This window comes from Myiozetetes cayanensis, unplaced genomic scaffold (assembly GCF_022539395.1).
Source record: "Myiozetetes cayanensis isolate MyiCay16 unplaced genomic scaffold, myiCay2020 scf5-8, whole genome shotgun sequence".
Lineage (NCBI taxonomy): Eukaryota > Metazoa > Chordata > Aves > Passeriformes > Tyrannidae > Myiozetetes > Myiozetetes cayanensis.
This window is the reverse complement of record NW_026087742.1, coordinates 16,597,882-16,609,452: the sequence shown is the minus strand read 5'-3', so window position 1 is coordinate 16,609,452 and position 11,571 is coordinate 16,597,882.

Sequence of the window (11,571 nt, the reverse complement as noted above, 5' to 3'; positions counted from 1 at the left end):
ATCTACCAGTACTTCACTTGATCTTACCATTCTCATGACACATAGAAGAACTCAGAAATTGGCTCAGAACAGAAAGCAGTATTATGCAGTATAACTTTTTGATTCTAATTGCCACTCTAGTTACTCACACTGTGTTCTTTTAGAGTAATCAGAAGGTGTTTAACTTAAAACATGAGGTCTAGTTTCAAATGAAAACTTGAATAAACATCACCACAGGCCATACAGAGTCTGAAATCATCCTGAGAACTTGTTTGACCACCAGCTATTTGGTCCTAAAACTTTCTGTCCTATCATGAAATTGCTCAGACAATAACCAAGACCAGAGGTGAACACAGGCATATTAAACATATGCTGTTCCATAGCTCAAGTTGAATAGCAGTGCATAAACAACTATGCTTCCAAACCCTCATCATTAAACAAAGGTTTAGGGAACACAGAAGTGGGCAAGTTATTATTAGAAAGCCACTTTCAAAGATTTGGCTTATCACAGACATCACTGTTTTATTTTAATCTAACAACTTTGACAAGTGCTACCTAATCCCAGCAGGCAGAAGAGCCACACAAACCCTTCAGTAACAGCTCCTCCACACAAACTGTTTTTATTCCTCACACTGCCTGCATTGGAAAATTTTAATTAAAAGATTTATCATATTTAAATCAAATATAACAATTATGAAATATAATAGGCTACACATTCATGAGACAAGTGCTAGTATTATGCAGTTTTATAGCACTAAATTAAGAAGCCAGTAAATTACAGGAACTTTCAGCCAAGTCAAATGATCCGACTGTGCCTGATTAGTCAAGGACCTATGTTAAGAACAAAAGAAGAATGGTATCTGAATGTTAGACTTAAATTAGCAAGTTGCTAGTTTCTCTTGCATAGCAACAAAACATGACAGCATTACAAGGCAAATACCAGTCTGTGCATTATTAGCTCACAAGAATCATTCCAGTCAGATCCCTAGTGCATGGGATAATTCTGCATTGTCAAAGACACATAGGAACAAACATGGCTAGAAAGCCAGAATAACCCCCAAAGTCATTGTAATCATTTACAGCAAAATAGAGTTCACAATTTCCATGTTTTATATTCTTCTTACCCACCAGAAAAACCTTTTCAAATGCAAGTATTTCCATTTGTTTACTGAATAAATTGTGATAGTGGACCACAGTACAGCTTTTCTATGCCATATATCAAGTATACTGGTTGCCATTCACATGGAAGATTTAAGACCCCAGCTTTTTATGAGCCAGTATTCTGTCCAATAAATTTATTGCCACATACCAAGTTTGACATTTTGTAAAAGGAAAAAAAGTTACTGGTTCCAACCACCTAACGAAGTATCTACAAATGATGCTTTTAAGATCTTGATCTGATACCAAATCTCCTGACATAATTCAGTTTTCACCATTTATAATAGATCTACTTAAGTACAGATTCTACTACCACAAAGACATGGGGGAAAAGAGTAGCAATTTAACTGTCAGATTAAGAAAGATTCAGCATTATCCAAAAGTAAAAGTATCCACAACTGAAGGAAGCTTGATATCAGTATTTATCTGAATTTCCAGTGCTGGACTGTTGCATACAGGTTATGCCAAACAAATTGGCTATGATGACTCATTCAAATTAGAGCAACCTGAACACTGCTCTGCTTCACACTCATTAGTCAAGCCCAGATTAACAAGAATTTAGTATTTGAAGAGTTTCCACATTGCTATCAGACAGCCAGCACAAAGAACAAAAATATTTTTATGAAGTTTCAAGCACTGTTTAGTCAACTTAATCAGGTAAATTATTTACAGCTCACAAGCTCATTGTAAGCCCACTGAGTCCAAATGGGCATCATTATAACAGCAACAGCAAACAAAATTTAAAATTAATATTAGCAGTATAGCATGAGTACATACAATAAAATGTGTACAAACACAGAATGATGGCTGATATGGGCACCTTTCCTTCCAAGAAAACAGTTATCTAGTACTAGCTCTAGTAAACCTATATCCAAAAGAGCTACATCTATGTAGTTAGAGCCCATGAAAGCACGCAGTGTCACTCATGATTTAACTTTTATGTTTTACTCATTCTGTGAAAATTGTCCTTTTCTGCACCTTTTTAAAGTTGTCTGTTATTTGCCAAGACAGGGACAATGGGGGCTAAAACCCCACACAGCATTCAAGACAGGGATATGTAATAAGATGGACAGAAAAGTAAATACCAAATATGCTTATCCCTTTCCTTTTGTTTCTACTGTTCCATTTACTTTCTTATTGGCACCATGTCAACATTTTCAGGGAACCCACAATAACAGCCAAAACTTCTTCAAAGTAGAAAGGCATCCACCTCTTCATACTGAATTCCAGTTTCTTCCTTTGGTCCATCTCGTTTGCCTTCTCCCTAACACCCCACTTGGCTGACCTTGACCCCTACCATCACATTTAATCTACCAGGGTTCCCTGAGGGGATCTGAAGACCAACTTGACTCCCAACACTTCTCCCCATTTTATACACACCATGTCCACCTCCTGTGTTCTTTAGTATCCACTGCTAAGTCTCATATGCAGAATTAGTCTCAGTTCTGTAGTTCTCTTGATCTTTCTCTCTAGCACCCTTTTGTGAAGTTGTGTTTAGCTGCAGCCTCCAGCTTTTCTGGAATAAAACCTGCTTGTGCACTAGCTTACATACAACATTGATTTTGCATCTTGGTACTAGATTTCCACCTCAGCCTGTCTACCTGTCCAGTCATCCAACTGATACAACTGTTACAGTTTATAAATTATTGAAACAGTTAAGTAAAATAAATTATCTGTATTTCAAGAGCTAAGGAAAGAGACAAGAGACACATTCACATCAAATAACATAACAGAACTGGCACAAGGAGCAGTACAGACTTGTATTCCAGCGTAGTATCACAATTACAAACTTCTCGTAACACTTGACTTGTTCATTACAGAACATTGGAAACACAATTACTCCAGCACTCTAAGCATTTTCTAGGAGAGTAAGGAACAAGCTATGCTGAACTGAAGAAAGTGATGCTGTTCCACAAAAAACCCAGCAGCAGCAGCAGCAGCCCACACTAATCCTATTATCAACATCTTGACAAAAATCAAATGAAAAAGAGTACAATTATTTTAATTGTTTCCTTTTGCACACAAGAAATGTCAAAAGCTATTAGACCAAATCTATTTACAAAACATTTACTGAATTCATAAGATTTTGTATTCACATAAAACATCAGACGGTACAGTGACCACAGTCTTAGCCCTTGATAGGAGGCCTGATACAGTCTTTCAACCAGAATAAATTTCTGCTTATTAATATAATTCTGTGGGACAGCAGTTAGCTCATTTCAAACACTTGGCCTAGGCTGGGATTTTAGAAGGCTACGCTATTTACTGGGTTATCATGGAGTCATTCAAACTCCTTTCCCCACCTCTCCTCAGTGGCTCACCCCAGCCTTGGGCACATCTTTCTGGAGGAGCTGCACTGTTCACCCCAACCTACCCAGCAGCAGGTCTGACACAGTGATTAAAGTGCTTTCTTACTTTATTTCTAGAACCTAACATAGGTATAAGAATTGCCTATATAGAAATGTAAAAATATAGAAATATACAAAGTTAATAACTTCATCAGTTCACCTGGAAGGACAGAGACCTTGAAATAGCACCTGAAAAAGAAAGGCTGTCTATTAAGCATTTAAGTGCTTCTAGCCCAAACTACTGTACTCATTCTACCCACGTCACATGTGATCTGCTCTTTTTAACAGAGCATTGCATGGTGTGAACATGTAAACTGGGAGGTATCCAAGTACCCTTCTCAATGCATTCAGTGCTGTGATGGCATTAAATTTAGGACCTCAAGTATGTGCTTAGAGTGTGTAAATATTTAACTAAAAAAAATTTAAAATCATAATGGATGACAGCTATAGAAAAATATGCATTTTAAGTATTTAACCTTCAGAAAAGGAAGCTGCAGACAAAAAGACAACATCCTGTCACTCAGGTATGTGCCATCCACATTCATTACCTCTTGTACTAACTCAAATAATTTAGGGCCTATTGAACTGTATATAAGATATCCTTTTCAGAGAAAACTGACTTATCCAGCAAGTGCCACCACCATCGAGGTTTCTTTAGTGATTATTTATGAGGTAAGGTCTCTATGCAATACGTATATGTCATTATGTCCATATTTATTAACTTAGATCTGCTGTGGCTTTGAATTACCATGTCAGAGGAAGAGCAGAATATATTCAAATAGTGAAAGCACAGGAAAACAGACTTATTTTTTCTTTTCTTTTGTGATAGTAAGAACTGCTATTAGATCTATTTCACGTTAACTAGACAAGAGGAAGCAGTCCCACAAACTGTGAGCATTTATCAATGCCACTGAAGACAAGTAAAAAATTTTGTATCAGAAAAGTCTCATTCCTACCCAGCTCCTCTAATCACACACTGAACCTACCAAAGTATCAGATCTTCTTTGGGCATCTCCTTCCTCTATACCCAGTGAATGTGTCACCGCCTTAAGACATCTCCACACAAACACCAAGTTGACCTGCAAGCTCTGACAGTGTATCAAAAAAAAAAAAACCAACCTCAAACCCAAACATTGTTCCAGGTTTGAGAATTTCTATTGTTACTGGCTAAAAATCTATTGGGTGCTGTGTGCTGCTAACACATTCTCTGGGACAGCATCATAAACAGCTCAAGCTGGTTCAGCCCCCAGTGATCTGTTCTCCCACCTGCTACCAAATCCATTAACCAAATGTGTTGACAACCTGAGATACCCTGCTAGGTGTCAGTGCCAAATGGATATTCCTACAGCAACTCTCATGTCTAACTGACCCAAACCTAAATGTTAACATTTTTTGCTGCACGGGTATCCTTGTTTTATCACTTGGCACAAGGTTGTTAGAACAGAAAAGCTTTAGAGGTATTTTCATTTGAGATGTATATAGAAGTTCCAAAACTAAGATCAAACTTTAAGACCAAAGAAAAAAATCAGTAGAGAGAAATAAGTTCACTTGGAGCCAGGATAAACTATGCTCCAATTTCAAAGGAAACATCATAGTAGCCTGTTCTTTATACAGCAGACCCTAGTGTGTTTCTCTCAGAGCTCACACACTAGTAAAAAAAAAATAAACTACATGCCTATTTTTCAATGAGCAGGCATTTTCAAAGACTATCATTATACCTGTTTCCTTGGTATAATTGAACAAATTAAGATTTAGAAAATAGAGTGATCTCTTAATATTTATCAAGATCATTTAAGGAAATTACAGACATGTAATTTTGCAGGTACTTTTTAACAACCTGCAATTATTAACAATTGTACAGCCTGTAGCACATAAATGACTTTTTTTCTTTGCAGTCATTACTGATGGGGAATATTATATCTTCAGAGTTAAAATACCTAATAATACTAGTTTTATAGCAGTTTTAACAGTATTCTTCTAGTAGACAGGGAGAAGAATAGTGCACATAAACTTAAAGGGAAATTGGCAAATGAAAAAAGAGTTCAGTAAGGTTTAAGAGAGATTAAGCTTGTTTTGAACCAGTTATTGACAGATATGAATAATTTTTGGATTGGCTGAATAAAAATGAGATTGCTTACTCATTACTTCACAGCGTAGGTAGACAGATGCAGACCTTAAGAGAGCTGAAGATACCATGTGTTTTACTTTTGAGAAAAGCTACTTAGTAGTAACCTGGAAAACTGAGAAATAAATGCAATTCAGTGCAATCAGTAAGCGTTAAGACCCTTCAAAAACAGGGAACTGGTACAGAGTATTCTGCCAGGAAAATTTTTCTACGTGTTACTTCTACCTACATGAAGCAGACTCATGATTCCATGGAGATCCATGTACTAATCCTAGATATTTCTTCATTTCTTCATTTATACTGACATTTTGGTCAGTATGAAAACATCGATAAGCACTCTCAGAATTAAGGTTTGGAATATATTCAGACCTAGCCAAGTGTCATACACAAAGCTGAAAAAAATTAATAATTGGAAATGACCTTTCAACTATTTTGTATTTAATATTAAAATTTTAGTCTAAGACTTACAATTGCTCTAAATTAGGGCAAGCAAAGGGAGGACCACAGGTGAATAAGATCATCATAAAGCTTCTGAAATTTGTTGCAGCATAAGAAACAAAAGATTAGTATATCAAGGTGCTACCCAGAATCAATACTCAGTCTCTTTATAGCTACACAGAAAATGTTTTCCTCCAGGGAAATCCAGACTGACACTATTACACAATCTGTTTCTTAGGTTTTAAGTATAATTTTAAAATACCTGAAATTCATCAGAATATTAATTAGAACAATGCAGATTAGTTATCAAAGTTATTTCTCATGAAGTCACCTACAAACAAAATACTTCCTAAACAGCATATCCTTACCTGCAGGTTCAAAGCAAGTATTTTAAGCTCTTGTGCATGTATACAATATTCAGGGTAGAAAAGAATTTTCATCAGCCCCATGCAATTCCATGGATACTTAAAGCTTATGAAACGTGAAGGTTGATGCATATCCTTTCGGTTCTTTGTATGGGACATTCATATGACTTTCACCAAATAACCTATGCAGCAAATAAGCTGATTTAGCTTATTTGATTTAAATACAGAATTTCAGGCATACTGTTTTTTCTTTTTCTAAAACTTCCTCCTTGCATTTCTTCCTGTAGCACAGAAATGCCTGAACGTCCTTTAAAACCTAATTTGTGCTTGAAGATTTGATGGCCTTTAAAATAGGATAAATGTTTCCAAGTGAGGCACACAAATCAACACGTAGGGTTTTTGTGCACCTGCTTTAAACTACTCTCTCAAAATAGAAGTCTGTAGTATAGGCAAACAACAAATCAGAAAAGTTGTGTTTAAGAGCAAAGAAGAGGAAGGGATTTCATCTTAAGGTTTCTGACCTTCACGACCTGTTCATATTGCAGTTCATTTGGGTCACCTACACTCGTTGAAATAAAATTATGGGTTGACCTCAAACAGTAGAAAGCCGATGTGCTACACTGCACTGTTAGTGGCCTCTGTGACTACTTAAGATAACCCTTTATGGTGACCACACATTTTCTGCTCACAACACAGGACAAAGCTCAGTTCAGATCTTGCAGATCAGTGATTGTTATGCAACACATGATTAAGCAGTATATTCAGCCTGAAGAAGCCGTATGCTTGCAAAAGCTCCCTGCAGATCTCAAAGCAACTGAACTTCTCTTGGCGTCTTAAGAAAAATCACATACCTGAAAAAACACAATGGATCTGATTTCATGCTTGAGGCTTCATGTGTTAAAATGTATTGTTCTCCCAAGCCTTCCATTTTTATACTTGTAACTTAGCTTCAGAACAGTGTTTAAGAAAAATAAAAGCAAGCAGGAGATGGGCTTTCTTGGAATGTATAATAAAGGACCTCATAAGGTTTCTTGTGGGAAAAAGTAGATAGCAGACTCCTTCAAAGAGAAAAGTAGGAAAATGGAAATGGGCTGAAGGTTCCCTGAAGGTCTCAATTCAAAATCCAACTTAAAAAAAAAAAAAACAAAAACAAACAAAGCTTTCGTAGAAAGGCCAAAAGACAACAAACAACAAGGGCATAAGTCTACAGTGAGATCCCAGGAAATTGTCACTATTTTTTAAATTAATTTAATTTTCTCAAAAATACGTTACGCAATCAGCATCTTAAACCAATGCATCCTGCAATTCTAAAGTATTTACACAGGTAATATTTTTCAATAAACCTTTGAAATGCATATACAAAATGTCTAAATTATTTTCCTTTTAGAATTTCAAAATATTTGGTATACATGTAACTATTGTTCAACAGCTAAACCCTATCTCATTGCAGTTACCAGTGAGCATTTTGACAGTATTTTGGCAATATGCACATGGTGCAGCTTGCCTGGATACAGCACCAACCATAGAATATAGCCAAAGTCATGGAAGCCTCTGGATCAAGCACAAAACCAGAATGCAAGATAACTACGCAGCTGTGCAATGATTAGCCACAGCACACATATGTTACTGATACCATGTAACAAGTTTACTTCCCTCTCAGCAGTTTCTTTTTCTGGATTTGTGTGCCTCACTAGCATACAAGTATCAGGATATACTGAAATTATTCACTGACTACGTTTCATTTTCCCTTTCTCTGGGGAAATCTACTGGCTGTCCAATAGAAAGGTGCCTTCTGCCTCTGGTTGTTGTGAGAACCCCACTACTTATATCTGCCAGAACCTACCAACATGGATTAGAAATTAGGAAAAGGATGAAAGAACTCTTTAAAATCCATTAAAAGGATAACACCTCACTGTGTCTTTTTCAACAACAGATTTTTCCTGCAGGTCTCCTTCCAATGAAAGGTGTCTTGGTAAGTGACCCTTTCTTCATGTGAGGATGAGAAACTATACTTCAAATTTTTACAACACAGTTCAGCTGTGGTGAGAAGAAGTTGAAGATAAACATATTTTCATATCTGCCTTATGAGGATACTGGAGACTATCCTCTCCATCAAGGCTAACAAAGGCATACATGGCAGGCCAAAGAAAGAGGACAACATGGGGAGCTGCCCTTGGCTGCAAAGCAAACCTCCAGTCCAGGGAGACCAAATAGTCCAAGACTCACTTTGTTTCAAAAGAGACAGTATTTTAATTTTTACTCTGTTCTTGCTCACCATCACCCAGACCAACAGGTTTCCTTTTCTTTTAGTTTGCCCCCAGGGGGACCAAGTGGTGCTCAGCACAGGGGCTACTGAACACCGTTCTCTCCTTGTCCCAGGATGCTGAGTTATCCATCTGTCTTTGGGGGTTAAACCCCATTTTCTCTGTATCATTGTATTTATTCTAATCTTTTTAGTAAATTGTAACTCTGACTTGTAACCTCTCTTGAGTTGGGTTCATTCTCCCGCTAGTTTACTTTTAAACCAGCACAATTTCCAAGCCATTACTTTAAAACTCTTCCTTTGTGGGTAAGGCTAACTCATTTGAGTGCACCCAGCACTTTCTAAGGTGTGGAAAGGGGGCCACCAACCTCCAGGGACTTCTCTGTTAAGGTTTTCAAGTTTGGCCCCCAAACTTTGGAGCTATCTTTCCAGGTACAGGGATAGGGATAGCCTCTTGTTCCCTGTTCCTTCTCCCTGCTAGGGCTGGTCCCTGACAGCTGCCAGAGCAGAAAAGGCATCCACAGCTTGTAAGATCCAGTGAACAGGAGTAGTAGGGTCAAGCTGGGCTTGTGCCTCATCACCCATTGTCCCTGTGTGAGGAGCAGGAAGGGGGTGGAGCAGGGCTGGCTGCCTCTGCTGTCACAGAGTCTGTGTCTGTAGCCCCACATGGAGCACATCTGTGTCTGACCCAGGCAGGATAAGGCACAGCAGCCCCCAAGCTGGACACGCTACCCCTCTTCTCTGAACTTCAGTCCTTGTAGTCAAAAGCTCCCAAAGCGGGAGAGAGGTGGGGATGCTTCAAGGTCAGATAGCCAGTAAACCAAAAGTATTGGTAAGAAACAAGGCTTTGAGGACTCTACCATCCCATTGTAGGCTAGCCTTCCACCTGTGGTCTTTAGTGACCTTTCATTCATTCACAGTCTTGCAGATGGTAATTAAGGGTTTACTAGGAGCTTTATGAGAATGCTACACATGTTGACACTGATGGATTCATGCATACAAAGTGCACCAATACCAAGAGAAGCTCGTGAAGTGCTTTTGTATTAGCAACAGCTTAGCACGGCATATTGGTGCTCTGCTGCAATTTAACTGCTTTCCATTATATTAAGTGCACAATATGGTAAAACCTCACCCCATGGCTCCAACTTAAAATAACTGCTTTTCACACCTCATCTGTGGGCTGTTTTTTGCTTGGTCCCACACTTGTCCCTCTCCCATCCCTTCTGTCTCTTTAAAATGTGTTTGGCTCTCCGTGGCTGTGGAGGTAGAGTGACAAAACATAGGCTGAATTTTATGCAAGTTTTCTGAAAGCTTTCAGGTCACAAGCTATGAATGTTTTTTAAGCAGTTGGTCTACCCACTGTGATGCCAGCAGTAGGACAGTTTGCACAACTAATTAAATATGAAATCACCTGTAAGTAGCGATGTAAGGAGATTTTTAAGAGCAAGGCAGTTTGAAGCATTTCTTGGTAACTCCCTTTGACAGCTGGTATCTGTAGTGTGCTGGTTTTTTTAATTTATGGGTTTCCGAATCTCGCTAATTAAATCAAGGTAGGAAATTATCTCGGTTCAAAGGTTATATTTTGTTAGGTACAAACAAAATGTTTGATAGGTGCAGTCTCTCTCTCTAATTCCTTCTTTTGCAATAATTAAACAGATTTTAATGAGGACTAACTTGAAAACTATTGTTGAAGATATACCTCTTTTCTTCCTTTCTGCAATCAAATCACTGTTTTTCTCCCCTCAATGTTCATTAGATTTTAAGTTACCTAATCTTTCAGTCCTCAAACATGTTCAAGTAAAGAAGATTATCCAAGCACAAGGTCCTGTACCTGGGTTGGGGCAATCCCAGGCACAAGTACAGGCTGGGCTGTGGGGGTGTTTGTGAATGAAAAGCTCAACATAAGTCAGCAATGTGCACTTGCAGCCCAGACAGCCAACAACCCCCTGGGCTGCATGAAAAGCAGGGTGGGCAGTAAGTGCAGGGAGGGGATTCTCCCACTCTGCTCTTATGAACCTCATCTGGAGTACTGCACCTAGCTTTGTGGACCCCAGCACAAGAAAGGCATGGACCTGTTAGGATTAGTCCAGATGAGAGTGATGAAGATGATCAGAGGGCTGGAACACCTCTTCTATGAGTTTAGGCTGAGCCATTAGGGGCTGCTCAATCTGCAGAAGTCTCCAAGGAGACCTTATAGCACCTTCCAGTACTTAAAGGGGTATACAAAGGAGCTGGAAGGGGACTTTTCACAAGGGCATGTAGAGTGATAGGGCAAGGAGGAACAGCCTTAAGCTGAAGGATGGTAGGTTTTGCTAAGATATCAGGAAGAAATTCTTTACTGTGAGGGTGGTGACACACTAGAACAGGTTACCCAGGGAGGTTGTGGACTACCCATCCCTGGGAGTGTTTGGAACCAGGCTGGACAGGGCTCTGAGTAACCTGATCTGGTGAATGGTATTCCTGCCCGTGGCAGCTGGATGATCTTTGAGATCCCTTTCAACCCAAATCGTTCTATGATTCTGTAATTCTATGAAATACAAAATGAGCAATTTCTTAAGTGTAGTTTGAATACACAATGCAAGGCCAAATGATTCTAACAGGTTTTAATATCCTATAGTCTAAAATTTCATCTAAACCCCCAAATTTTTAATTCCATAAGTAACATTTCTTATTAATTTATACATGCATATTATATGACACATGCTGATCTGCGTGTAAAGATTGGTAAATAGACATAACCAAGCTCAGCATTCTCCTTCCCCTGCATTAGAAATTAGTACATTAGAATAAGCCAAAATTAATAGAATAGCCTGGTCATCAAATTGCAGAGCTGAGTAGCCTTGAGATGTAAAGAAATGCATGACATCTATGTCAATTTAAAAAAAAAAACGCAGT